We start from the raw sequence: 26,453 nt of genomic DNA, 5'->3' as shown, positions 1-26,453 counted from the left end.
TGGGAGTCTTGGAAGAGGATAGACTAAGCAACAGCATGCAATGTCAAGCGGCAGCTGCCAAAGCCGGCAGAATATTCGCGTGCATAAAGAAAGGGATGTATTCAAAAGATAAAACTATAATCCTACCACTTTATAAAACTCTGGTCCGACCGCATCTGGAGTATTCTGTCCAGTTCTGGTCACCAGTCCTCAGGAGGGATGTGTTGGAGCTGGAGAGAGTCCAGAGAAGGGCAACTAAACTAATTAGGGAATTGGAGGACCTTAATTATGAAGAGCATCTACAATCGCTTAATTTATTCTCCCTGGAGAAGAGACGCCTGAGAGAGGACATGATAGCAATTTATAAATACCTCAATGGTGATCTCAGCATAGAAAAAAAGCTATTCAGTCGCAAGGATTGCATGAGGACTCGAGGACATACAATACGATTAGAGGAGAAGCGTTTTGACATCAGGCAATGCAGGGTTTTTTTTACTGTTAGGGCTACAAGATTGTGGAATTCTCTACCACAATGGTAGGTATGAGAAAGGGAGGGGTGTGCCTGTATGTCAAGAGCAATTTGTTAGGGAATATGAGGAATGACATTGCTAAAGGGGTTAATAATGAGGTGGAGTCTTTTTGGCTGGAGCTCTAATACAGGTCTCCTAACATTAAGGATGAACAATAGACCCATCTGATTTCACAGTTAGATTTGGCAGGGTGGCAAGGCTATATTATAATCATAAGGGACTTTGACTATCCTGATATTGATTGGGCAGACCCACACACTCAACTAAGGGTTGTCAAATCTTGAATTTAATACAGAACAGTTTCATGAGTCAAATCATATTCGTCAATGGCATTCGTCATACATTATGGCACAAAAATGGCACTTTTGCCTTCTACTCTTTAATTAAAGGATCACAGTAAAGAGATATATAAAGGAAGGAACAAGGACATAACTACATGTGGCATGGGAGGTGCTCCTGAATTAAATGGTTAAATGCGTCCTTTAAAAAAAGCCCCCACAACTTTTTACAGTAATTTCCATATTCTGCATGCTGGTCCACTGGTAATCTTGTGCACACCTTTGTTTTATGACACTAAGCCAATACAATTGTTGTTATATACAGTATAAATAGCCTTTTGTATTTAGAAGGAAATTAATGCAAAACACCATTGAGTGATCCTGGCTATGCTTTCATCTGCCTTGATGCAACGAAAATTAACGGACCTGGAAAAACTCCTCTAGCTATTTCTGATTTTCATCTGTATTGAAAATATGATTCATTCATCCTTATAATTTTCTGCAAAAGCATTATCCTTGCTGAAGATTTTCAGATGGGTAGGTCTAAATATTTAATAGTGCCTAAGAGCCAAAAAATGCATTTATCAATAAACTATGTACAAGCACTTCACTGCGCTGTCTATGTAAACTCATGAGAACATCTTCAATAAAGCTTAGTTTTTTCCCCAAAACTATTTGGTTTATCGGGTTGTGTACTCATACTCTTGAATTTTGGGAATAATTTACTGAAGTCTGAAGGGTAGTGACCTGTATTTACTTAAAACATCTGATCATGTGAGATTATATATTTTTATATAGTATTTTTATATTCCATTGCATAGGATTTAAAGTTTGAAGTGAACACAGGTTCACTTCACTTCTTTTCACCTCATATATCATTTTTTAGTAAATCAAGGTATATGAGTCAAATCTTTATCTGCAGAGGTAAGTCATTTCTCACTTCTCGGTTACACTGTATTACAGCAGCAGTTCATTAAATATATAAAAAGGACATAACCCAGCAGGTGTAAAACTATATGATAAAAGTTTAGTTGGTCAGGCTATAAATGTAGGACTGGCTTTCATTGTACGGATGATCTGTGGTGTGATGCTAAGATAAAGACAGATTATGGTTTCAGTATATACATTTACAGGATATAAGCATGTCTCCTCCTTTTAAAAAAAAAGGAGAAAAAAAGTTCAGTCATCAGGTAATTTCTATTATTTTCTAAGGTCTTAATGGTATCAGCTACATACAACTAATTTGATATATCGTTTGTTTTTAGGCAGGTCTTAGAAAAGTACATATATAAATGTGCTGCTGTCTTTTCTTTTGTGGAGGGATTTAGCATTAATTATCTTGCAGTATTCAGCTTTTTGCAATTTGGTGCTATACATGAAAAAAGTAGTAATAAGTTGACCAGGGTATACAGTTTTCAAAGCAACATCGGCATATCATATTTGTGCAAATGTTCCCTGTTTTACTATCTTGTCAGGCGTTATATTATGTTACGTTATGTTCTTTTCTGTTACGTTATTGAACTTTTCAACCTTTTGCCACATTTCAGGCTTCAAACATAAAGATATAAAACTGTAATTTTTTGTGAAGAATCAACAAGTGGGACACAATCATGAAGTGGAACGAAATTTATTGGATATTTCAAACTTTTTTAACAAATAAAAAACTGAAAAATTGGGTGTGCAAAATTATTCAGCCCCCTTAAGTTAATACTTTGTAGCGCCACATTTTGCTGCGATTACAGCTGTAAGTCGCTTGGGGTATGTCTCTATCAGTTTATCAGAGACTGAAATTTTTGCCCATTCCTCCTTGCAAAAGAGCTCGAGCTCAGTGAGGTTGGCTGGAGAGCGTTTGTGAACAGCAGTTTTCAGTTCTTTCCACAGATTCTCGATTGGATTCAGGTCTGGACTTTGACTTGGCCATTCTAACACCTGGATATGTTTATTTGTGAACCATTCCATTGTAGATTTTGCTTTATGTTTTGGATCATTGTCTTGTTGGAAGACAAATCTCCGTCCCAGTCTCAGGTCTTTTGCAGACTCCTTCAGGTTTTCTTCCAGAATGGTCCTGTATTTGTAATAAAAGTGTCATTAAACCCAAGTTTTTCTTTAGGCTTTCTTTCTCCTATTTGCGTCAGGTGATCTCCCCAGTAAGTCTGTTGTTCTCCAGATTTATAAGTTTATAGGGGTGAGACAAACCATTTAACAATGACAGGGATGCCTACAATAATCAGCTTTTATTTATTTATGCAAAAACGTTATCTCAAAAGGAACAACGTTGTTTGCTGCAACTGATTAAAAAGTGTGAGCTGGAGTCTTCATTTTGTTAGAGTATCTAAATCTGCAGGTACTAACACTCCCCTCCCCTTAGATTGAGAATACTGCTGTCCAAAGGTCCCCCCCCCCTTGTGCTCCTTTATCCAGAGTAGAGACGCTTGTATACAGGAGCTATGTTACTAGCCTGATCACCAGGTAAAAACAGAGGGGGGGGGAGCCTAAGAAAAAAAAACTAGTGAAGCCACCAATCAATCTAATGATTGATAAACTGCAATGTATTACAATTTTGGTTTGGAGTACCACTTGTATTCTCTGCCTCTAAGTTCAGTGAACAGGTATCCCATGCATTATAGGAGCCTCACTGCAAGGGTAGATTTTTTTATTTATTATTATTTTCTTGGAGTTGGAATTTAAACCTTCATAATGAAAGAGAAAGTCAGAGAAGACACTTGGGTCAGGCAGGTGCATGAGTGGTTTTATGTATATAAAGTATGTCTGTGTTTGTACGTATATACAGTATGTAGGTATAAAATGGCCCATAAGGGTACTGCTGTGCACTAGGGTGTGTATGTGTATACTCCTGGTGTCCTCCACTCTTGAGTCCTGCACTCATTATTTTGACTCCTGCACCTTATTTTTGCTCCCAATTTATCCAGTCCTGACCTCTGCACTCGATACATAGGTATAAATATCATGTATAGTTATCAAGCATGGGTAAGATGATTGGTCATCAACTTGGGATAGTGGGGGGGGGGGGGTACTGTCTAGTATGTTCCTAACAGACCCCCATGTCACAATCCCCAATCTGCTTAAGGACCTCTCCCTTTTTAAAATCCTATCAAATCTCCAAATCAACCTTACAAAATCCCATGCTTTGAACATTTGACTGCCACAAGACACCCTATCCCAAAGCTAGTCTAATTCACCATTTGGCTGGAAACAAGACACCATAACATACCTTGGAGTTCAACTCCCCTCCAAACTTACGGAACTTTACCTCAGAAATTTCCTCCCACTTTAGGGCCCCTACCGAGGAAGTTATAGCTTAAACTCACTGACGTAACGCGTATAGGGGGCGGAGCCTGCATGCCGGATGTCACATCCACTTCCTTACTGTGAACAGAACTGCGCTTTGTTATGCATTATTGAGTGCCTGCTACTGTACGTGTATCTCTGAATAAAATTGTCTTTCTTTCAGTAAACGGAGAGCATTAGATTTTGTTCCTTATCTCTTCAATATGTGCCCCTGACTGAGTTTAACTGGAGTCTGGAATCTTCATCTCTTGTGATCATCATCTCTCTACCCCAGCAGGGGGACAGCTGCTTTAGACCCTGGGTGACTCTTGGGTCGGCGAGTGAGGTGAGAGTCCACTGCAATTGGTGGTGAGTATGATATATGATAACACGATCACTGAGGTGGAAGAGCACTGGGGAATATTTTTATTGGACTTTATTTGATGGACTCATTTTTTTCACCTTATATGCACATTATATAATTCACTGCTTGAGGATTTTATTTACGGTGATTTATGCACTATTAGATTTGTTTCTTGTGTCCATACTGTTTGATTATATTCAGTACTGCATTGTGAGGTGTGAACACAGTTGGTGTATGCTGTCGGATACTTGATCACTTTTAATTATTACACAATTTTTCTTAAAAAGTTTGTATAATACTTTTTCAATAGATATATATATATATATTTTCTTGATTATATGTACTTTGAACCATTGTTGCACTGGTAGCTTTTCACTGATATTTGTTTGGCGCATGTCAGATTGTCTTTGGCGGGAAGCAGAGTCCCAGGAGGGTGGTGATGGCTGTCTCTCCTCCTGTCAAGAGGAATCGGGTATCCCAGGCAGCTTGCCTGAGGGGATACAGGGCTGACCTGAGCTGCAGAGAAGGATCTAGTGTGCTGAGGACCAGCGGAGCTGTTGGGGGATGAATTTTAGGAAAGCATTCTGAGTTGTGAGTACTGCAAACTGCCCCTGGGGTCTGCCTAGGAGAGGGGACCACTCCAGAGAAGATCAGAGGGATCCAGGAGCTAGCTATCCGGGCAGCGGTGACAGTAAAGGGGGTGCCAGAGTTAACCCTGAAGAGTAAAGGGGGTGCCAGCGGTTGGGCCCTGAAGTGTAAAATGTTAGGTGTTGCAGCATTAATTACAAGTGGCTACCTCAGTCAGGGAGGACTAGAGGAAGCAGTGATAAAGGACTTTAGAGTTAACAGGAGTGTCAGAAGTCAGTTGCAGTTCAGTGACAACACGTGTTCAGTCAGTGTTCACCAGTGCCAGTAAGCGTTGGTCGGCATTTAGCCAGCGTCAAGTCAGCGCTAGAAGGCATTTTTTCTCAAGTGTCCCATTCTTGTACCTAGTTGAGTCAGAGGAGTATCCCACTCATTCCCTTCTCCTATCCAAGTTCCTAAAATAAAACTAAAAACCAAAGATGCCGGACTGGTCATTGTCTCAGTATTCACACTTGGGCAACAATCTTAAATGTGCTGTTGGTGTTACCCATGGCAGACCCACGTCAGGCCTACTGCCTGGATATCTTGCTATATATATATATATATATATATATATATATATATATATATATATATATATATATATATATATATATATGTATATATATATTGTAGCAAAGCATCCCAGAGAGAGCTGAGAAACGCCCTGTTCAAGGTTTACACATCCCCCAGGCTCCTGTCATAAACATTTAGGGATCATTAATCCATGATCCAGTTCAGTTCTTGGTCCTCTCCCCCAGGCCAATTTATACTCACCTGAGACAGACAGCCAGTGCTCTTGGCCTGGGAAATCAGACAACTCCTGTCTGTGAGTGCAAGAGGTTGGTAAAAGCTAGAAAGCTGTATATGTGGAAGCTGGAAAGCTGTAGGCTTGCTCAGACTGGTAGTTAAGACCTATATTTTGTATAGCTAGTGCCGAGACATGGCTAGGTTTTTGTTTTGCTATTATTTTTCCTGTTTTTTTCTGAGGCACTATACGACCTCTGACTGGGCTGTTATAATGAAAGGCTTGACACGCAGACTCCACCCCTACTAAAGAAATCAATGCAAGATTGAAGCTCTGACGTAACCCATATAGGGGGCGGAGCCTGCGCGCCTGACGCTGACTCTCTTCCGGGTATCGCTATCTGCCTTACTGCCATAAAAGCAGGCACTGCTGAGTGCCTGTAAATGTGAGTACCATTTACTGCATTAATAAAATCTATTACATCGCAAGCAGAGAGCACTAGATTTGTTCTTTATTTGTCCCCATACATACATATGTCCTAAATCAGGAGGTGAGAGGAGGTGAGAGGCTGAGAGGCTGGAGAGAGATCCCTTGATCCCACATATCTGGATTTAAGTTGATGCTGAAAGGTCCGGTGTTCTGACAAATGCCCACATGGTACATTGAGTGGAACATTTCTAAGGCTTTTTTAAACACACCACATCTTTCAGGATTGAAAGATAAGAAAATAGCTATTAGAAACAAATGGAACTGAGATGGTGATATAAAGCATATGTTTATTATTATTATTATTATTATTATTATTATTATTCAGGATTGATATAGTGCCAACAGTTTATGCAGCACTTTGCAATCTAAAGGGAGACATTACAGTTACAATATAATAACATTAAAGATGGTAAGGTAGCCTGCTCATAAGAGCTTACAATCTAAAAGGGTGGGGCATGTGGTGCAAAAAGTACTACCTGTGGGGGATGAGCTGATGGAATATTTAAAATTTCAGTTGTTAGTTGGAGGCGTGATAGGCTTCCCTATGTAGTGCTGACTGGTTGAATTAACCTCCACCATAAGCTGTATATGCATGTCCTTTTAAGCAATTTGTAAAAATCAGTGAATTGAAAAAAACTATAATTGCAAACAATCAAAGCAGGCTCTTTCTCCTTTTTACTGGGTTGGATTGCACTGGATTACACTGAATTATACTTTTAATGTCCCAAACTATTAAAGGACTGTCTGACATTTGGAACCGTAGCTATTTATACAGAAGACTAAATTACTCACTTTCCAATACATTTGATTATTTAAAACAATTATCCTGCATTCCTGTTGTTTAAACGATGGACTTCTGGCTCAAAATAGAACACTATAGAACACTGAAAGGTTGATGCTACTTGTGTTTACTGTTTTCACATTAAACATGGTGCTGCATGGACATTTTCAGTACATATTTAGGTAGGGAAGGGACTGTAATATAAAGTTGGATTGTAGTCTTAAGAACTATTCAACAGCACTTAATACACTAACCACTTGATGCCCTATTTAAAAAGCCAATACTATTATACTGTCAAAAATGTCACAGTCAGTTTAAGAACACTGATTTTATTTACAGAACAGAATGGGGACTCAACTCACCTTTATCTGCTGTTTGAGCAGATGGTCAGGCAGCCATCTTGGGTGGGTGTTGTAGAAAATAATATTAGACAGGAGCCAATTAACCTACCAGAATGTCTTTGGAATTGGAAGGAAACCCACGCAAGTACAGGGAGAACATGCAAACTCTATGCAGAGAGTCCCCCACCACAACTTAAGTGAGGACCCCAGGGCTGCCAGACAGAAGTGCTAACCACTAAGCCACTGTGCTGGTCATTTATTTAGTAGCTGTGGGGCATTCATAAGAATTTTTGAGGAGTAAAACTTGTATTAAAAAGCTTTTTTTTGTGACCTACTTTTCAGTAAAGGCACAGCCCATCTTTATAACACTAAAATGACAGCCACACAATAAAGCTTTTTGGCACAAGTAATAGTCCTCAAAAGTTTCTGTGAGTGCCCTACAGCTACTACTGATCTGACTTTTGTGTGCACCCCTGCTCCTTTCCTCTCTCCCTTATATATACAGTATGTTGTAAATAGCAAAATCATAATTGAGGACAGTGTGTATGTGTTGCTAGGTTTCAGGTTTTTGCATTGGATATAGGGAAAACAAACTTAAAAAAAAAGTTGTTAGTTTTCTTAAATAATACTTACCTAGGTAGATGCAGCATTGCTCTGGTACTGAATCTGTCCCCCAGAGTCTCTAAGAGTGAGAACTGAGCGATCAAACAGCTGATTGCTCAGTTCTCCCTGATGCTTTAAGGAGAGAGTTGGTGACTGTCACTCACTGCTCTCTGCTCTACCCCCTCCTCCCCCCATGCTCACTGGTGTGCTGGCTGAGGGCGGCAGGAGCAGCTGGCTCAGACTTTCAGCGTATTGCTGAGAGCCTGAGTCAGGTGCGGGTCAAGGCTCCTGGGTGGATCCTGACCATAGGGTCGCAATCTTTCTCCAGCCAGGACTGGTTCAGTGACATCAGCCAACAGTGGGTTTCAGCCCACTGTCTGCTGAAAATGGGAGAAGAAAACAGGACAAAGTACAGCCAAACTAGCTTTAATGTTTTTTATTTCATAATCTTACTAGGTCCTGTCCTGGGTACTGGGGCCCAGAGGCTTTGTAGAGCCTTTGGTGGGAAACATCTTCATTCCTAGAGCCACATTTTTCCTGTTAGCCAGACCCCATTAGTCTCAGCTGTTAACAGGCCTTTTTATATGTTAGTTAACTGATGCTCAGGGCTCTATTGCATATGTTCCTTGCAGAACTTGACAGAACATTAAAAAGATATAATTGCCACCAAATAAACTAAATAAAATCATGTCAGTTCCTAACAGTATGGCTCCTAATGGGCTTCCCAAAACATACAGGCAGCTACTGTACTTTTCTAGTATTCTGTCGGCAGACAGTCTTTTTACCCAACAGCAGGCTCTCACAATTGGGATAGAGTGAGAGCTCTGCAGATCACTGAGCTCACAGGAGTCTAGTTAGTGATTTAGATGAATAGTAGTCTACTTTGTTTTATGATACAGACTTACCTTACAAAGCTTCTCTGCATTGAAACTGTGTTTTTTTTTTTTTTTTGCTGCCTTGCTGAAAAAGAGTGCAGAACAAATCTGGTTGGACTGTTTCTTGTGTAACAGGCATCCTATGTGCCATACATTTATGGCACTGTTGGTATGATGTTAGTTGCAAAGATGCCTGTTACCCAGAAATAATTATCTGAATGCCAAAACATTGTTAAATGTTTACTCACATATTCTTGAACACTCAGATCCATAGAATACCTGTGGTTGGTAACTAATTCACATATTTCAATAATAACAAGGAAAACCAACAGAGAATGAGCCTCAAATATTCACATTTGCAAATCATTTTGTCTTCCAGTGACAATATGAAAGGATAATCAAAAGTCTGATAAGTAGTACATACAGTATCAATTAAGAAGCTTCCAGTAAAAACCAATACAGCCAATGCAGTGTGTGTATACCTAACATTATTAGCGGAAGGCAGAATTTGGATTTTATCAGACAGAAGTATAGATTTATGCAACTCATGCCAAAATTGAATCCATTACATTTGGATAAAGGCAAATTTTAGTCTATATAAAGTGTTTTAAAATTATTTCTCAATCTAAATGATGTTAGAGATTTTTAAAACTTTGATGTTGGATTTGTGATGTCAATATTTTGCCATGTTTTTTTTTCTTTTGCTGAGAAGAATATTTTAATGGGTAAAAGCCCAGTAGCAAAAAATATAATCATTAGATTTAATGTTGAGTATTAACGTACTAAGGGTAAAGTGAACCTTTGCTATACCTATGCAGAACAAGACAAAACGTTAATTTATTGTTTATCCCATCTCCTGCATACACTGACCTTCTCTTTGCTTCCTTATCAGTCTGTTCTGGGGATAAACACAAGTTTTTCCAGATATAGTGGGTCATGTCACTAGCGCCTCTTTCTCTCATATTGGCTGTGTGGGCACCGGTATTGTACTGTGAGTGCAGGATGATCATCACTGTGTAATCTCTTAGTAGAATTGACTAGGAGCTTACTCAGGGCTTCTTAGGTCTTGTTTCCAATTGTGGTTGTGGGGGCATAAAAACCTGCAGGTGAGCTGCATTATTACCTTACCCTCAACTGCTCCTCCTTAAAGCCAGTGGATAAAGGTGTACATATGTCTTGGTCGTGGTGCCTTTCATCACAGTATGGTGTAACCTCTCCTCACTACCGCACTCAGAGTACAGCACCAGGTGTTAAATGGGATCCAGTTTAATTAATTGAGCTGTACCCAACCATTTGCAATGCATGCAGTTGCAGCAGGGTGGTGTGAGTTTTTAAGGATTAAAACGGGTGTGAGGAAGCAACATAATGCCTCCCCAATGCCTGTCAAATATCCTTTGAACACTTCAGATGGCAACACAAATTAAAATGTGCCCTTATTCTGTTTTGCTTGGACAGAGCAGAATGTTGAGGAGTGAAGGTAAGATAAGTATTATTGCTGCAGGGTGCTAGCTGTAGGGATTATGTTAACGAGCATTTTGTTCAAATGCTGAATTTGCTATTCAAACATGTGCTTTGGAATGGCATATGCAGTGCTTGAAAACAAAAATCTCAGTTCAAAAGTACCGCAATAGGATCTACTGTTACACAAGAAATGCAGAATAATACAAAGCAGGTCAAATACAGGCTCTAAACTGGTATGTGTACTGTTCAGTTAAAGTCAATGAGATCTTGCTGACCTGTGTTTGATGTGCATTCTAAATGCTTGACAAATGCAGGAAAGCAAAGCCTATTGAAATGAGCCTAACGTTTCAGTTTTAATGTACAGAATATTAAGGGTAATTATATTTTTAGACCCAAAAATTAAGGATGAATTCCCAACATCCTGCCAACCCCTCTGGTCCTCCCTGCAGTTATCTCATGTGCCAATAATCTTGCACTGTCCACTCTGCTGGAGCATCAGTCAGTGGAGTTTTAAACTCTGTACACCGCCTCTTAGGCAGTATAGTAGCAAAATGCTGGCAATTGCTAGCAATCATTAGTTAGTGCTATCCATTGCTAATTTGCTATTAACTTAAACACAACAAAAAAGTCTGCGCTCCACGGGGAGGTAATGGCCTGTACACATGATCAGAAAACCGAACCAAAAATACCGCTTTTGAAGTGACCACATGACAATCTAATCGTTAATTCACAGCTTTTGGGAGCCAATCACAACAATTTATGCAAAATTATCCGATGGGACAAGCATATAAAGGTTTCTCGTACAATACCAGATTGTACGATTTTTGTTTATTCAATACAGTTGTCGTTTGCAAATTTATAATACAATTACACATTACACGCTGAAGTGTGGAAGGTGCGCTGATTATGGACTGTGTGAAGCTGCAACTTTAGATCCAAGTAGTGGAATAATGTGTGAGAAAAATAAATCAAGTGCGCTAGACACATGAAAAAGTGTTCTACATTTGAGAAACACTATATGATACTAAATACACAAACAAACAAATGTGCAATATGCAATAAGGTGAAAACCAAACAATAAATCTGCTAATATGATGTGACAGTGCACAAATTAGATACAAGTGAACAATGAATACAAAGTGGAAAAAGGTCCACGTGGAATAACCAAAGTCCGTGACAAATGTGGCACAAAAGTGCACAAAAATGCAAAGAACGAGTAACAAAGTTCAAGTGAAAACGGCAATTGTCCGTGAAAAATAAACCAAACGAAGCAGGTGATATTGCCGGTGACAACCAGAAAAACACTATGATGTGCCTAATGTCCCCCCACCAGTGTCGTTTTACTTCTTACCAGAAATCTATGAAAAAGATTTGCCACTTTTGGGGTTACCAGTGACATTTCTACAGTAATCAGTGCTATACATATGCACTGTTACTGTAAAAATACACTGGCAGTGAAGGGGTTAACTTTTTTTGAAAGGGAAGGGCTATGTGTGTCCCTAGGGGCGTGCCTTCTACTGTGATTGGCTGTGGCTTCAGATGTATGAAGAGTGATCAACGGTTCTACATTGTAGAACCGTATGATCATCCTTCATACACAGGGGAGAATGACAGGCAGCTTGTTTACACAAGCCGCCTGGCTTTCTCCCTCTCCCCCGCCGATCGCAGAGTGACCGGCGGACATCGGGTCCGCCGGTCACACGCGCGGGGGGGTCCGTGACCACGCGGGAGCGCGCCTCCGGCGGCGCGCGCTCGCTCCCTAGACCCTCACAAGCTAGTGACGTAGCCCTACGTCACTTTGCCTGTGAGGGGCTGACCGCCGACGTAGATAGTCGTGCGGCGGTCGGCAAGTGGTTAACAAACTTATGCCAGATTCTTACCTGCTGTTATTCTTAGGAAACTAGCTATTTGTTTGACTGTGTCCATGTGCAAAGTGAATGTGAATGCCAGTAACTTTTTCATCAGTGATCAGCTGCTGCACTTCCAGGGTTCTTATATGGAAAACTGCAGTGTCTGAATCCCTTTAGATGTTATTAACCCTTTAGGAGTATTTAAAAAAAAAAAAAAAAATGTTACAGAGGATGCAAGGATACCCAAAATCAGATTTGTGCCCTAGTGCAGACTTCTGGGAAAATCAGTAGGCTAATTAACAAGCAGAAAATGAAATTGCTGGGGGGACGTTGCTTACATCATCTATGTACAGAACGGCTCTAGGTTGTCATATTGCATTGAACTTTACATAAAATTACAGTGTTGCTGATTGAAAAGCATAGATCTTTTCTAATAATGTTATAATACAATATGGCTTGTGTTACAATTGTACATGCTATATTATTTTATTTTTTATTTTTTGCCTTATATTTTTTCCCACAAAAGTGGAGTTACTCTTTAACATACTGGTAAGGGGCAAGAATAGTCATTTCTAGCAGTGCTTTAAATCCAGGAGCCAGAATACAGACAAAGTCACCCATAATACTTGGTGCTGTTAATAGTATATTGCAAGGCACCACTAAAAGCACTGTATCTGAATCACAGTTCTGGGCCTGGGCAGGCTGGGTAAAATAAACTAAAGATTAAATGTATCTATTTGCTAGAATAGAAATGTAATATATTTCAGTTTACCATTCCCTAAACGAGATGGCTGTATTAGTTTTCTTTTCTTTTCACCTGGTGATTATATTGGATAAACACACAGACCAGCTTTTTGCACCAGGTACACCAAAATTTCTGCATTCATGATTGGTTTCTACATGCAGGTTTTGATGCATTTCTGATGCATTCTGGTGCTCTTTTGATGCATTTATGATGCATTCTATATAGGACATGTGTAATCCAGTACATTTTGCTGCATTTTATATGGGTTCCATACAGAAAAAATGCAACATGTTCTACTTTTGTTATGTGCACTGGAATGCATAACACTGGTGTGAACTAGGGAAACTGGAATCCAGGTTACAGATTGCCCATGCATTTTTGATACAGAATAAAAATTCACTGGACTGCAGCTGGTGTGAACCAGCTCTAAAAGATGAGGTGGCTGCATCAGTTTTTTCATTTCATTTTTTTTCTTTTTCTTTTTATTTAGTGATCCTGCCAGTAACACATTTCTTTTTTCTACCGTGACAACCTGCATTTACCATTTTGTATGAGGAGGAGCAGAGTTGGCACCATTGAACAGAAGAAGTGTTTCAACTGTAAGTTGTTTTTTATTAGGGTTTCGAAAGCAGTAAACAAGCATTGCATAAGTGCCGGTTCACACTTATGCGCTTGCGCTTGCAATGCGAATTTGCAGTGCGAGTTTACCTTATGTTTTTCAATAGTACCAGCGCGATTGTAATGAAAATTTGATTGCGTTGATTATGTTAATTAAGCTCAGGAGGGGTGGAGCTGAGGGGAAAATCAAACAAAAAATAAGAATTCGCACATAAGAATTCGCACATATCTGAACTGATAATGCGAGTCCAGACCGATTTACATTGATGTCTATGGAGACTAAATTCGCAACGCAACGCTGTAAACTCGCACAAGACCCTTTTTATCATCGCATCACATTCGCATCTGGATCGCAACGCATAGATGTGAACGACCGTCACGAATTCAATGTATCGAATGCGATGCGTTCTAAATAGTCTCCAATCGCATGCATTTACAAAATACATTGAATTCGTGACGGTCGTTCACATCTATGCGTTGCGATCCAGATGCGAATGTGATGCGATGATAAAAAGGGTCTTGTGCGAGTTTACAGCGTTGCGTTGCGAATTTAGTCTCCATAGACATCAATGTAAATCGGTCTGGACTCGCATTATCAGTTCAGATATGTGCGAATTCTTATGTGCGAATTCTTATTTTTTGTTTGATTTTCCCCTCAGCTCCACCCCTCCTGAGCTTAATTAACATAATCAATGCAATCAAATTTTCATTACAATCGCGCTGGTACTATTGAAAAACATAAGGTAAACTCGCACTGCAAATTCGCATTGCAAGCGCAAGCGCATAAGTGTGAACCGGCACTGAACGTGCATATTCAGCCATAAAGTAATACTACACGGGAAACAATGAAAAAGTTTATACGACATAGGTTATTTTGAATAAACACACAAATCAGCTGTTAAAAAAGATGAAAAACATCATAAAGCTACCTCAATAGATTAGAGGTAAAATAAACAGTGATAAATAGACCTTGAAATAGGAGACAGCACAATAGATAAATGTGTAAATGCTTTGTGAAAGTATTCGGCCCCCTTGAACTTTTCGACCTTTTGCCACATTTCAGGCCTCAAACATAAAGTTATAAAACTGTAATTTTTTGTGAAGAATCAACAACAAGTGGGACACAATCATGAAGTGGAATGAAATGTATTGGATATTTCAAATTTTTTAACAAATAAAAAACTGAAAAATTGGGTGTGCAAAATTATTCAGCCCCCTTAAGTTAATAATTTGTAATGCCACCTTTTGCTGCGATTACAGCTGTAAGTCTTTTGGGGTATGTCTCTATCAGTTTTGCACATTGAGAGACTGAAATTTTTGCCCATTCCTCCTTGCAAAACAGCTCGATCTCAGTGAGGTTGGATGGAGAGCGTTTGTGAACAGCAGTTTTCAGTTCTTTCCACAGATTCTCGATTGGATTCAGGTCTGGACTTTGACTTGGCCATTCTAACACCTGGATATGTTTATTTGTGAACCATTCCATTGTAGATTTTGCTTTATGTTTTGGATTATTGTCTTGTTGGAAGACAAATCTCTGTCCCAGTCTCAGGTATTTTACATAGTTACATAGTAGGTGAGGTTGAATAAAGACAATAGTCCATCCAGTTCAACCTGTGTAGGTGTGTGTGGCTGTAATCATCTCACATAGCCCTTAATGTTCTGATCCTTGAGATGTAAGTCTAAGAGTCTTTTGAAAGCCACCATACTACCCGCAGAAACCACCTCTTGTGGTAGAGAATTCCACAATCTTGTAGCCCTAACAGTAAAGAACCCCCCTCGTTGCCTGAGGTTAAAACGCTTCTCCTCTAATCGCATTATATGTCCTCGTGTCCTCATGCAATCCCTTCTAATGAAGCTGGGATCCCCATTAAGATATTTATAAATTGCTATCATGTCCCCCCTCAGATGTCTCTTCTCCAGGGAGAATAAATCGAGCGATTGCAGACGCTCTTCATAGTCAAGGTCATCCAATCCCCTAATCAGTTTAGTTGCCCTTCTCTGGACTCTCTCCAGCTCCAACACATCCCTCCTGAGGACTGGCGACCAGAACTGGACAGAATACTCCAGATGCGGTCGGACCAGAGTTTTATAAAGTGGAAGGATTATAGTCTTATCTCTGGAATACATCCCTTTTTTTATGCATGCTAATAATGTGCTGGCTTTGGCAGCAGCCGCTTGACATTGCATGCTGTTGCCTAATCTATCATCAACCAAGACTCCTAGATCCTTCTCCATTTTTGATTCCCCCAAGGGTTCCCCTCCTAACGTGTATTGTATCTTTATGTTTTTAGTCCCCAAGTGCAAAACCTTACACTTCTCCACATTAAACCTCATTTGCCATGTCGTTGCCCACTCCGTTATTGTGTCCAGGTCATTCTGTAGGATATCTGCTTCATGCTGTGCAGTTATTGCCCTGGCCAATTTTGTGTCATCTGCAAAAACTGATAACGAACTACTGATCCCGTCCTCAATGCTGTTTATGAATAAATTGAACAAGGTTGGTCCCAGGACTGAGCCCTGGGGCACCCCGCTTACTACCTCAGACCAGTCTGAGTATGCGCTGTTTATTACCACCCTGAGTATGCGCTGTTTATTACCACCCTTTGGACTCGGCCTTTTAACCAGTTCTGTATCCTAGAGCAAACCCTGCTGTCTATACCTGCAGACCTTATTTTATAAATTAAGCGCTTGTGGGGAACTGTATCAAACGCCTTAGCGAAATCCAAGTACACCACATCCACTGGTCTTTTGCAGACTCCATCAGGTTTTCTTCCAGAATGGTCCTGTATTTGGCTCCATCCATCTTCCCATCAATTTTAACCACCTTCCCTGTCCCTGCTGAAGAAAAGCAGGCCCAAACCATGATGCTGCCACCACCATGTTTGACAGTGCAGATGGTGTGTTCAGGGTGATGAGCTGTGTTGGTTTTACGCCAAACATAACGTTTTGCATTGTTGCCAAAAAGTTTGATTTTGGTTTCATCTGACCAGAGCACCTTCTTCCACATGTTTGGTGTGTCTCCCAGGTGGCTTGTGGCAAACTATAAACTACACTTTTTATGGATATCTTTAAGAAATGGCTTTCTTCTTGCCACTCTTCCATAAAGGCCAGATTTGTGCAGTATACGACTGATTGTTGTCCTATGGACAGAGTCTCCCACCTCAGCTCTAGATCTCTGCAGTTCATCCAGAGTGATCATGGGCCTCTTGGCTGCATCTCTGATCAGTCTTCTCCTTGTATGAGCTGAAAGTTTAGAGGGACGGCCAGGTCTTCGTAGATTTGCAGTGGTCTGATTTTCCTTCCATTTCAATATTATCGCTTGCACAGTGCTCCTTGGGATGTTTAAAGCTTGGGAAATCTTTTTGTATCCAAATCCGGCTTTAAACTTTTTCACAACAGTATCTCGGACCTGCCTGGTGTGTTCCTTGTTCTTCATGATGCTCTCTGCGCCTTAAATGGACCTCTGAGACTATCACAGTGCAGGTGCATTTATACGGAGACTTGATTACACACAGGTGGATTCTATTTATCATCATTAGTCATTTAGGTCAACATTGGATCATTCAGAGATCCTCACTGAACTTCTGGAGAGAGTTTGCTGCACTGAAATAAAGGGGCTGAATAATTTTGCACGCCCAATTTTTCAGTTTTTTTATTTGTTAACAAAGTTTGAAATATCCAATAAATTTCGTTCTACTTTATGATTGTGTCCCACTTGTTGTTGATTCTTCACAAACAAATTACAGTTTTATATCTTTATGTTTGAAGCCTGAAATGTGGCAAAAGGTCGCAAAGTTCAAGGGGGCCGAATACTTTCGCAAGGCACTGTATATACAGTATATATATATATATATATATATATATATATATATATATATATATATATATATGTGTGTAGCACCCTCCTAGGTAGGTGCTAGGAAAAAGCATATAGGTGGCCCTGTCTGCATATCAGGGTGGCCTGATCATTTAGTTAGGCTGTCACATGTTTCCAATAAGGGCTCTTATTGGACAGTGGAGGAATCCTAGACAATAGCACACCAGGGCTTATGGCTATCTCAGTGGGCAGGGTTTGCCGCAATGCACCCTGGAATGAGATATAAGTCTGAGGGGAGCATGTGACTTTGGCGAGAAGCAGAGTCCCAGGAGGAGGGTGACGGCTGTCTCTCCTCCTGTCAGCGTTAGTGAGGGTGTCCTGGGCAGTTGGCCTAGAGAATGAGGATTGAGCTGAGCTGCAGAGAGGGATCCATTTGGCTGTGTACCAAGTGGAGCTGCTGGGCAGAAGTTTCCAGGAAAAACAGTATCGTGAGTACTCAAAACTGCCCAGGGGTCTGCCTAGGAGAGGGGACCACTCCAGAAGGTCAAGGGGATCCAGGAGCCAGCTAACCGGTGGAGAAGGTGTAGAGAAAGGGGGTGCCAGTGTTTAAGCCCTGAAGACAAGTCACTATAAAGAGGGTGCCAGGTGGGACCTGGAGGGTTTTTAATAGCGCAGCAGCAATACAAGTAGTTACTGTTCTGCTTTGCATTATTGAACTGTTGTACACTAGTCAGACAGCTTAACAATAATTCAGAAGTCAAGAAATGGGAGACATCAGATTTGTATGTATTCTTTTTTCTGAATAACTTTGTAAAACTACAACATAAGCATAAACAAAACATGTGTGTCAGTACATGAAACATTATACAGTAGCCTCACTCCATCAGTGAAGGTACTCACAGACAATTCCATCATTAGTCCAGGAATAGATAAGAGCTCTTCTGCATGCTTCCAGGAGTAGTTATGAAATGGAGGAAATACAGTTCCAGGTTAAAGGTTACTGCCTCTCCCTCTGAGGGAAATACCTTTTCCTGTCAAGCTCTGGCAATAATAACTATAATAACTAACTCTGACCACTAGATGGCAGCAATGTCAAACAACATTGTAGTATAATCTGTAACAGCACATTACCCACATTTACTATGACCAATATGGGCAGAACCGTTACCTTAGCAAGGAGTGCCTTAGGGAGCTAAAGAAAGGACTTCTTTATGTGAGCGAGCCATCCACAGTCAATTCGGAGTTAACAGGCAGCAAGCCAGCGTTAACCAGCGTCAACTGGTTTTGACTGGCATCCAGCCAGCGTCAAGTCAGCACCAATCGCCATTTTTCAGTTGTCCCTAGCAAATTGTGCATAGTTGAGCCAAAGGATTATCCCACTCATCCCTTCTCCCATCCAAGTTCTAAATAAATAAAAAAAAAAAACAAAGATACTGGACTGGTCATTGTCTCAGTGCTCACACCTGGAGGAACATGCACAAAGGTACTTTTGTTGCACCCGGTGACCCAGGGGAACCCATATCCAGCAAAACAGCTGGGAATTCTGCTATATATATATATATATATATATATATATATATATATATATATATATATATATATATAACTAGTCCACATCTAATCTCCATGGAGTCTCTGTAAACTGTCAGAAAGCCTCATAATCACTCCAAGCGACACTGACGTTATGGCCCATTAATGCCTGTGCAGCTGTATTCAAAAGTTCCCACAGTAGGGCTCTTCCGGGCCACACAAAGCTACAACAGCAGTGCGCTGGGGTGACAACATTGTCAGAGGTTTAATTGTAAATGTAGACTTTCTTGACTCCAGGTATGGGATTTGTTTATCATTCCTTAGGAATTTAAATTGTTGTTAAAGTTTGCCCACCATGTCTTGGGGAAACTCTATTATCCGAATTTGATATTTATGAACATTTACATTATAGTATGAAACTTTAATAAAAAGCTTTTAAAGTTTTGGAAACCATTCGCCAGGGAACAAATGGCTTTGTTAGAGGATAACAATACATACATCACCAAATAAACCCAGTTCATGGATATGGTCAACTATTGTATTTCCATTCCTCCCAGGGTTGGCCCTAATTACTTCAGCCAGACATTCCATGGCAAAAACAAAGATAAGAAACAAAGGACACCCTTGGCACATGCCACTAGTGATAGGATATTGTTTTATGTATAAATCTGGTCTGACATGAAGTTTTTAAAGAACACATAACACCTTCCTGTTTCCTCACCTGCATAACATAGGGATTGTTTGGTAGTTCATAGTGAGAACTGTAAACAATGCACAAGAAGTTCACATGGTTTCTGGCAGGATCTGATTTCTGTCAGGATAAGCAGGTATGTTTCTGCACTTATCAAACAGATATAACCAAAGACCTTCTATGGTCTATTTAACAGACCAAAAGGTTGCAAATTAGATACATTTATTGTTCGGTTTTACATACACTTTAGTCTCAGATGTTTAATGAATTATAATTATAACAGTTGTTTCAAAGAGGTTGCTTGTCCAAAATCTGGATTCTGCACTATACGTTTTACTTTATTCTTTATTACAATAAATAAAATAATAAAATAACATGCATGTAAAAAATATTAACCACTCGCCTACTAGGCACTTTCACCCCTTTCCTGCCCAGACCCATTTTCAACTTTCAGCGCTGTTGCATTTTGAATGACAATTGCGTGGTCATGCAACACTGTACCCAAACAAACTTTTTATCATTTTTTTAAACAGATAGAGCTTTCTTTTGGTGGCATTTAATCACCACTGAGTTTTTTTATTTTTTGCTAAACAAACAAAAAAAGGGCAAAAATATTGAAACAAAAAAAGTTTTCCCTTACTGATGTGCACTGATGAGGCTTCACTGATGGGCACTGATAGCCTGCACTGATGGGCACTGATGAGGCAGCACTGTTGGACACTGATGAGTAGGCACTGATGAGGCTGCGCTGATGTGCACTGATAGTCAGCACTAGTGGGTGGCACTGATAGGCAGCACTGATAGACAGCACTGACAGGCATCACTAATGGGCACTGACAGGCATCACTGATGGGGCTGCACTGATGATCAGGACACTGATGATCAGTGCCCTGATTATCAGTGTAGATGTTCCCTGTGTGGATTCCTGCTTAATGGCTCTCCTCTCGCGCTGTCAGTGTCAGGAGAGGCCTGCTGATAACTGGCAAATACTGTTTACACTGTGATAAGCTGTGATTGGACACAGTTGATCACATGGTAAAGGGCCACTGTGATTGGTTCTTTACCCCAATCTGTGATCGGCTGTGTCCAAATGACACAGCCGATCACAGAGCGATCCCAATGTGTGCCCCGGGAGACAGGGTTCTGGGAGGATGTACATAGATGCCCTGCCGGAAATGTAAACAACAAAATAGTGAGTTAAAGTATACATATTCATTAATATGTAGACAGCAAACTAACAATGTTGATTATTCTTTCTCTTTTTTTTTTTTACAATACAAATTCCTTTAATTATTTTTCCAGTATACAGATATAATCTTACATGGATTTTAATAAATACAAGCTGAAATTAAGGCTGATAATAATTTAATATTAATTTACTTGTTAAAACTGCAAACTTAGCTTCCTTAGCTAGGCTAAGTTATCTATCCTTTACGCCAAGAATGACAATGAACTAACTTGTCATCATAACAAAGTAAACAAAAATAATTCAGTTCTTGACTAATATTATGATTTGTGCAAATCGTGTTAAATGTGCATTAAATCTGTTTATGAAATATTATTAGTGAGAGTTGTAGAATCTCTGCAGGGAAAACTTGGCACAATGAATTATAACCTGAGCAAGAGTTCCAGCACCTAAGCCCGTGGGCATACATTTGGTACCTAAAGCATTTTCTTGTTTTATTAGCCTTAGTCCAGCTTAGAAAATTGTGGCAATTTTATATTGCTTATCTTAAGCTTGTGCGACAATATTATATTTTTACTGATGTTGGAAATTGTGTAACTGATAACTGAACAAGAAATATTTACTTTTTTGCCTCAGCTACCTTCAAATTTAGTTATATTGTGCTGAATGGTAAACCTGACCATAAATATAATGTTACTGTATATTGATAACAGACAGCAATCTGAGGCAGCTGTAATTTTTTGTACAGTACAATGAAACATGGCAACCTGCAGGCCTTCTATAAACAGGTTGATGTACAGAACTTCCCCATTTCCTGCTGCTGTAATTGGCTTTCTGATTTTTCCAGAGGTCTGCATTAAGAAACAAATACAATCTAGGCATTCTCTGCAATAGGAATTCTATTTTTGCTGAGATACTTCCTAAGTCTATTTACTTTTAAAGGGTCGCAGACATTGCAATGTTCCTCATTAGAATACTCAGGGGTGTAACTACAGGGGTTGCAACTGGGCCACATGCTCCAGGGGGCCTGTGCAACTCCCCTGTACACCTTGATAGGAGGGGCAGTTGGGGAAGCATGTAGAGAAATCACTGTCCTTTTTCCGCCTGTAGCTGCAAGAGGAAAATGGAGGAGATTGGTTCCTCTGTATGCTTCCCCCGCCACTCCTCCTAACCAGTTCACTTGTGTTCTGCTGTCTCTGGGCCCCTGTGTGCTCACCTGCCCCCCCCCTTTCCCTACTGTGCTCCCTTCCCTCTCTTGCTGGCTGCTGCAGGGGATGTGTCACAATAGAGAACCAAGAAGGGGTTCAGAAAATATGTAATTTACCAGCTCCTTCCTTTTCTGAATGGACAGAGTCATAGTCAGTGACATTGTAATAAAATAAAATAAAAAGATAAAAAAAGTACAATTAAAATACCAAAAAATAAAAAACTACTGACACCAGTGGGTGAACTTCCAGGATCGCAAAGGTCACACTTGCAACCGGGCCCTGGCATTCCACCACCATGGGGAGGATCCAAGATGGAAGGAAGGGGGCCCACTGAAGAACCCACTGCGGGACCGTAATAAAGGGCCCCACAATGAGAGTAAAGGGCCCCAGGATCAGTGGGAAGAGCCCCAGGCTTAAAGGGAAGGGCCTTCATGGTTTCTTGCACCGGTGCCCTGAACGTTCTAGTTACGTCTCTGAGAAGACTGCAAGTGCATCAGCTGATTAGATTGAATACAGACACTCCCATTAGGGACTAGACTTCCAAGAAAATAGGGGAACATACAGCTTTTTCTTAGGAACAGAAACAGATAGGACTCTGCTACAAAGTTTAATAAAATCCTTGCAAAGTACATAGTTCACCCAGAGGGAACTGTTTTTTTTTTTTCTCACAACACAAGTGCAGTTATTCCTTAACCACTTTACCGCTGCTCACTAGAGCTCTTCTGCGGCAAAGTGGTTCGTTATCGTCTGGCGACGTAGACCTACATCGCCAGACACTCCCAATTCTCGGAGGCTCGCTCCCGCTGTATTCGGTCACAGTGGGAGTCGGGCCAGGGGACGATCTTCCCCGATCGTCAGGGAATCGAGTCTGGAGATACGCCCGCTTGTGTAAACAAAGCAGACTGATCTCCTAAGTGACAGGCAGGGTCAGATTGCAGGGTTCAGCATAGCTGAACCAGCTATCTGTCCCTGTGTCACTCAGTCACCTCCCCCCACACACGTCAGTAAGCACCAGGCATACATTAACCCCTCCCTCTCCAATAAAATTAACCCCTTCCCTGCCAGTGTCATTTTTACAGTAACAGTGCCTATTTATAGCACTGATTACTGTAGTAATGTCACTGGTAACCCCAATAGTGTCAAAAATGTCAGTTAAGGGTCCGATCTGTCCGCCGCAATGTGGCAGATCGCCGCCATTACTCGTTAAAAAAAAAAACACCAAAAATTAGCTAAATCTTTCCCTTAGTTAGTAAACGCAATAACTTTTGCGCAAACCAATCAAAATACGCTTATTGCGATTTTTTTTACCAAAAATATGTAGCAGAAAACAAATTGGCCTAAAATGATAAAAACTTTTCATTTTTACATTTTTTTGGGGGGGAATTTCTTATAAAAAAATGTGAAAAATATTGTTATTTTTTCAAAATTGTCCCTTTTTTCTGTTTATAGCGCAAAAAATAAAAATCGCACAGGTGATCAAATACCACCAAAAGAAAGCTCTATTTGTGGGAAATAAAGGACGTAAATTTCGTTTGGGTACGGTGTTGCACGACCGCGCAATTGTCAGTTAAAGTTGCACAGTGCCGAATCGCAAAAAGTGGCCCAGACGTAAGACAGCAAAATCCTCCGGTGGTAAAGTGGTTAAACTTAACTACCAAATTAGAATTGAGTTTTAGAAAGCAGCAATACAATGCAATTCTGGGTTTAATTCTGGCTTTATTTTGCCAAATCATATTGGATTTAAATGTATATAACCAAGTTTGGTTATATTACTTTGTCTCAGCTTTATCCTGGCTTTGGTCTTACTGCAGTGTATTTAAAGCTAAACTCCAGGCAGATATGAAAGGCACTGCTTAATGCAACTATGCGACTATTATTACATCATAAAATGTACTGTGTTAAATGCCTGCAGTAAGTGACTGAATTTAAATTAGTATCAGTCTTTTACAGAGCTGAGAAAGGGGAAGGGGGAAGCAGCACTAAGAGCTAACTAGGTGTGCTGCAGTGCAAGCGATAGAGAGATGAGATCATCAATGTTCTGCTTTTTCTTCACAATGTGTTCTTGTCCACCCACATGGTGGAGAAGGAAAGAGACCTGTACGTAAAAGTGAACAAGCAGGAAAAAAAGATCAGGTGTCTTCCCTTTCTAGACAGGACTGTCCTGTGTGACAGAACTATGTAAAAACAATTGTGGCTGGTAAAAAAAAATCTCTCAAATATGTATGTAATCTGTTTTTGCATTTGCTGTTTAATTATTCTTTAAAAACTATGAATGTAAATATTCCATTACTATTTTTTTTCATTTGAACCAATATCTGTCAGTTATACGCACACCAAAAAGTGATAATAAAAGGCAATATTAATTAAGGCATTTTCACTGATACTTCTGTTTTAAACTACATCTCTCTGTATGTTTTTCCTTTTCAAAGTTGACTGTTCTATGCTTTTCTTTGATGGAACAATTTTATTCATGTTTTAGAAACAAACTGACACTATACAGAGATCTCAGCCTAGTGTTTTCTGTCATGGCTGTGCAGATTTTAGTTGATTAAAGAAGTTGCTTCTGAAACATAAATCTCACAGGGAAAAAAAAAAACATTAAAAAGCGTCATCTTCTAAAAAAATTAGACAAGTGAAGCTATAGCTGCATTACACAGCAAAAATACAGGGTAAAGTATAATAAATTATGCTATGAAATATGTTTTTTTTATATATTTTAAAGAAACGCAAAACTAAAGGATATGTAGACTTCCATTGATGTAATGCAATTTTTCTGGCTGTAATGCTCATCCAGTTACTCCACTGCTTTCTGAGTGATGCCTCGTACACACGCATCGATAGTTGGCCGTGAATTTTCGGCCAACGTCCGATCGGCAGATTTTCGGCTTGTTAGTATGATGCTTTCGACAACCGACTCCGACTTTTCGGTCGAAAAAAATCTGGTGTGCAGGCTATAAAATTTTTGTTGGCCATCAACAGAACAGCCGATTTTCCGTCAGTCAGTACAGATTTCGGCAGACAAAAATCTGATGAGCAAGACTGGGCATGCTCAGAGAAGAAAAAACACACGGAAAGTAAACCAGCACATGACATCACTTCTGAAGTTGGTTTTTGTTGGCCGAGAAAATCCGTGTGCAGTCTAGAGCACATTTCAACCAACACAACAACACTGGACAAAAGACGGCCGATCGGTCGGCCGATAATCGTTGTGTGTGTACGAGGCATTACTGACCCAGAACAAGCATGAAGAGAAAGTCAGATTGGAGTCATAATTGATGAATTTGCATGCTAGATTTAGTTAAGTGACTCAATAAGTATTTATGCCATTACATTAAAAGTTAACTTCAGTAAAAATTATTCTTTTAGCTTGGGTGGAATAGAACCCTTTTGAAAAAACTTATTGTGGCCTTTTCCCATTGTAGAGATTTTTCCTTACTTCATATAGGAAGCATAGACTGCAGCAAAACCCTTCTTTTCAGTAAAATAGGGAAGGATTAGAACATCTGTCAAATTATTTTTATGAAATGCAAGCAATTGCTAGCACTTTCTGAACACTATATATTAAAAACAAAACCACATATTTGCAAATCTATCTATAGAAGTCACTTAGCCTCATCAAGTCCTTTCTGTATAATTTGGTACCTAACATTTATCTAATAGACCTCCAATCCTGAGTAATACATATCAATAAATATTAAATTATTGTTTAAAGATATAATAAATATATACTGGGTAATTCTAAAGAATTCTACAACACTCTTTAAAATTCCATTGTGCCTACACAACACAAATGTCAGTGGAGGCAACCGATTCATGTACCTGCTCAAAACAGGTACATGAATTTAGGGCAAACACTGCATGCAGAGGTGCAACACGTGTCCACATGGGCACACTGTCCTTAGTGCAGTTGAACTTTCTTCATTCCACTGCAGCTGTCACAAACAGTGTAATGGCCAAGGAGTTTTGTAGCTGTGTGGTCACAGCCTAATGGGGATTCAGGGACACTAGTAGTTTCGCATCAAGTCCACTGCTCTTGTAATTGGCAGCAGCTAGTGTTCAGATTCTATAGCCAATGGACAGCCAACTATTGGCTATAAAATCAACCCACTGCCTGCTGTCAATCACAAGCAGAGAGTGGGCCTGATGGCCATACACACTATAAGATTTTCTGAAGACTTTTTCCTTTAGATTTACCCAAACCAGATAATATGAGGTCAAACCTAAACACTTTCAATTTGTATGCAATCTGGCAGGCCCTTGTACTACATAGAAAAGGTAAATCTGAAGGAAAAAGTTTTCAGAAAATCTTATAGTGTGTATGGCCCTTTAGTTTTCCTATAAGGCTCAAACCACTGCCAGCAGCAACTGGTACACAGCATAGATAGACAGGCACTGTGTCTGTCTCTGTGTGCCAACTACAGCTTTGCATAGACAGATCAAAATTGAG

Source organism: Pelophylax lessonae (genome assembly GCF_965119305.1).
Source record: "Pelophylax lessonae genome assembly, chromosome: 2".
Lineage (NCBI taxonomy): Eukaryota > Metazoa > Chordata > Amphibia > Anura > Ranidae > Pelophylax > Pelophylax lessonae.
This window is presented reverse-complemented; position numbering follows the sequence as displayed.